This window comes from Triticum urartu, unplaced genomic scaffold, assembly GCF_003073215.2.
Source record: "Triticum urartu cultivar G1812 unplaced genomic scaffold, Tu2.1 TuUngrouped_contig_4870, whole genome shotgun sequence".
Lineage (NCBI taxonomy): Eukaryota > Viridiplantae > Streptophyta > Magnoliopsida > Poales > Poaceae > Triticum > Triticum urartu.
This window is the reverse complement of record NW_024115495.1, coordinates 1-4,538: the sequence shown is the minus strand read 5'-3', so window position 1 is coordinate 4,538 and position 4,538 is coordinate 1. Positions and strand designations below refer to the sequence as shown.

The window sequence follows — 4,538 nt, the reverse complement described above, 5'->3', positions numbered from 1 at the left end:
TGCCTAAATTCAACTTCCAAGTTCCATGAAAAAGATACCATAGTTTGACTAGTAGCTTTAAAGGTTCATTAGCTATTATGTTTTTAATTTTGATAGTCTTAGAAAGAATAGATACGGTTAACTATCTCAAGATATATATCCACCACCAAATAAGAAAAAAGACTATTATATTTCCTAATTGGTGAGTGATTGGTTATTGACCAACTGCTAATTAAGTGCGATTTGGAGACTTTTCTCGAGCGTATAACTACCTTTGTTGGAGCTACAAATATATTATATATTCTTGTAGTGGCAAGCTAATTATTGGCTAGTCAACATGCACTTCACAATGCGAAACAACGTGCACCGCGATGGACTTAGATCGAGGGAACTTGTCTATAAATGAATCCATCTCCATGTTCGATTGCAGGATGCATAAATCGAAGTAGTACGACAATAGCATATCCCCCGCTACCGTCATGATAATAATGTCGAGTAGTTTCTCGCAAGAGCTGCTCATATCCACTCTCGTGCTACTTGTCCCTATGTACTTCTACTTTAGGTATAGTAGTAGATCAAAGAACTCAACAATGCTTCCCACAAACTGGCCAATACTGCACATGTTACCTTCCTTCCTGGCCAACTCCCACAACTTGCATGATTATCTCTCCATAGTGCTTGCCGAATCAGGCCACAACTTCAAGGCGCATGGCCCGGTTGGGAGTGGGATGCGGTTGCTCATCACCTGTGACCCCGCGAATGTACGACACATCTTTACCACAAACTACACCAACTTCCCCAAGGGAGCAGAGTTTGCCGCCATCTTTGACATCATGGCTGGCAGCCTCTTCACCATTGATGGTGCACCCTCTCTTCGGCCGCGCGCAAAAATCCAGAGCGTTCTTAGCAACCCGCGGTTGGTTGCTAGTATGGCAACTTGCTGCCGTGACAAGGTGGAGAATGGCCTTCTACCATTATTTTCCCACCTGGCAAGCACCGGCACTCCGTTCGACATGCAAGAAGTGTTTTCCAGGTTTATGTTTGACCTGGCTGCCACACCTCTCTTTGGTGTGGACCCTGGCCTCTTATCCTTCTCCTTAGACATGTCGATGCCACCCATGGATGTCGCGGTCGCGATGGACACGGTCATGGAGGTGGGATTTATCCGACACTTAATTCCAGCCTCATGCTCGAAGGCAATGAGGCGCCTAAACATCGGCTCCGAGAGGAAGCTTCGGATGGCGCACACAGTGGTAAGAAGATTTGCTGCAGAGATGATCGAGGAGAGGAGTAAGATAACTCTCAATGGGGGAAGATGTGCATTGAGTAATGATGATGAACACGAGGATATTCTATCTTCCTACATAAATGACCCAGACTACAAAGTCAATGACTTGCTCCATGCGGTGCTCCTTAGATTCATGCTTGCTGGGCGGGACATGATTGGTACCACTCTACCCTGGGTCTTCTCTCACCCATTGCATCACGCAAAGTACCCGCGAGTACGGGTGCCATGATGATCTTTGAACCAGAGGATACAAAACCTCTGGTCTATCTCAGAGCTGCATTGTATGAGACTCTTAGGTTGTACCCACCGGCACCTATTGAGCGCAAGACAGTTGCTGCTGCTGATATCATGCCTAGTGGCCATGAGGTGAAGGTCGGGGACACCATCCTTAAATCTCTCCACTCCATGGGGAGAATGGAAGACCTATGGGGTAAAGACTGCCTTGACTATAACCCGAATAGGTGGTTGTCAAAGGATGGCAACACCCTGACGTACGTACCATCTCACAAGTTCTTGGCCTTCAACTCAGGCTCGAGGATCTGCCCTGGCAAGGAGATTGCGGTTATGCAGATGAAGACCGTCGTTGCGACTGTGTTGTGGAACTTTGATGTCGAGGTGGTGGAAGGGCAGATCATCCAGCCCAAGCCACCTTGTATACTACAGATGAAAAATGGATTTATAGTTAAACTGAGGAAGCGAGAATTGTAACATTACACAATCCTTGTGTTTAAACTTATTTAAGGGTCCTGCATGGTTCTTCCCAGGCCTGGAATCTCATTATTGTATTTATATACATGGATTGCTATTTATTTGATAAAATAATAAGGACATATGTTAAAATTTATATCTATTATTTGCATACATCTTCTGTTGAGTCGGGGAGGAGGATGAGGATCGAAGGATAGCTTGCCTCGGAAGCATTTTCTGTCTCTCTTGGACGGACGAGTGGGCATAGTTGGCCTGGTTGTGGATGTGCTTTGTATTTTGTCTTGTTGATGCACTCATGGTTTCTACTTAGAATCAATCGAGAGGCCATCCCTAGATCATTAGGATTTTTGTTTGATTGAGCTGTATGTAATCAGACAGGTTTAGGTCGCTATTCAAGTTGAGTGAATGAATGCGCACCAGCTCCATGAACATTCATCCTCATTGAGCCCACCTATCTACTCCTCTGGTACCACGTTTTAGACATTAGCAATGAGAGAGACACACACACACACACACACAGAGAGAGAGAGAGATGAAGCCATCTAATGTATGGCAAGAACAAATGTTATACAGTTGGCTTTGATATATGGTACCCCTTTGATAGTTTGTTTATCACTTTTGGATACTAATTATTTTCTAAGGAAATGTCATTTATCGCATGTGGAATCAACATCTGTTTTGAAGGAGAGTCACGAAGGATATACATTTCTTTCTTCTGTTTCTATCGACCTACGACCACCATGGTCTTAAATATACACCACGATCAAAGTTTTAAATAGCGGCATAAGCGTTAGTAGATAAATGGGTGCTATATATAGTGCCGAGATAGCGTGCTATATATTTAAAATTATGACCAATATACATAATAATATGGATCACCATGAAATAAATATGAATCGCAATAAATAATAAGTAATAATAACATCGACAGCAAAATATCTTTCTTTGCTGCTTCTATGACCGGGTAACAAGCGAGAAATGAGCACTCTATATTTTAAGCATCACGGTCATAGATACTTGTGTGAATACAACCGTAAGTTATCTCCAAATACACATATTTGTAATAATGGCATTAGTGTCCATTACTAACTTGACACTCAATTAACCAAGAATTCGGTTATTTTGCTTTGGAGTCAAATGTTCTTTTTCACGTTTTCTATGCTCACCCGGCGGGCCATTTAGGTATGGGCGGGAATAAAACCTAACACACATACTTTACTATATGAATTATATGTTGTTGTAGTCAATAGCTATTTTTTGTCTTCATTTCTGATTAACTTGACCTAACACTGATGTTGTCGCTTGCTTGCGCGTGTGGCCATCCGGTGGCATGTGATGTCGTGGTTGTGTCCCATGTCGGTGGCCAGGTTGGCCGGTGATGCCCATGTCATGTGGGTTGGGTGGTAACGGTTTTAGCCCGGTTTTCTGTCAATTAACCAGGCAATTCTCTTCTCCTTAATCAATGAAAATGGCAAATCTTTTGCCTTGTTTCAAAAAGTTAAGTAAAGACTCAAAGTAACATGCCCACATGTAGATATTATTTCCTAATTAAATAGATATTCCTTGCATGTTGAATAAACATCCGAGCGGCTGGAGGGTCACAATCAATAGGATATTTATATACCGAAAGAGGCTTTCTCCCTACTTTATATATAAAGCACCGTTCAACATCACCCAGTACAAACTCACGCCCACACAACACACACACACACACAAGGCAAGATACATAGGCGTTGAGCGCAGCAACACCATCCCTAGCACTACGCAAAGAGGTGAAAGCACATATGACGAACCGTGGGCTCCATGGCGGAGCCTTCATGAAGGGGACGACACCAGAGCGCCACCACCGCCCGATCCGATGATCAGAGTTTCCCCCGGAGCAACACGAAGGGCAATGAGAGCCACGACGACGCCTTCAAGAAGGGAACGAGTCTGCCGCCGCCGGTCCATCCGAAGAAAGAGCGGGTTTTCACACCGGCCATCATCCACCGCGGCCGAACGCCACACCTCGGTTACCATGCCGCCCACACGGCCATGGCAACTAGGCATCATTAAGCCACATGCTCTGCCCAAGAGCCCCGCGGAGCCACCATCAGGGCCGCCACCCCGACATCCAAGACCTTGGCACCTCCTCACACGAGATCAGCCGATACCCCGACCAAAGACATGAGTGGAAAGTACCTGCCTTTCGCACCCACGGGCTGCCCCAGTGCCGAGACCCAATAGGCTGGCCAAGGCTGGCCTCCATCACCCCGTCCTCGACACCGGGCACGAGATGAGCTCATTCCCGCTGCCGGGTGCGAGACGAGCATGGTTCTGCTGCCAGGAGTGAGACGGGCTCGGTCCTGCTGCAGGGTGCGAGACAAGATCGGTCCTGCTGCAGGGTGCGAGACAAGCTCGGTCCTCCTACCGGGTGCGAGACGAGTGATGGACCATCACTGGGGGAGGGCCAACCATCGACGAAGATAGTGGACGGACGCCCGAAGAGAAGGGTCGAAGGTCCACACACGCCGCACACCGACGGGCTGACACCGGATAAGCCCAGCCGCCGCCCTGAATGACC

General features: G+C 46.5%; 1 pseudogene; it reads left to right on the top strand.

Annotated features, from left to right (window-relative positions):
• The first annotated feature begins 428 nt into the window (after window positions 1-428).
• LOC125528430 lies at window positions 429-1,975 on the top strand (annotated as a pseudogene).
• Window positions 1,976-4,538: the final 2,563 nt, after the last annotated feature.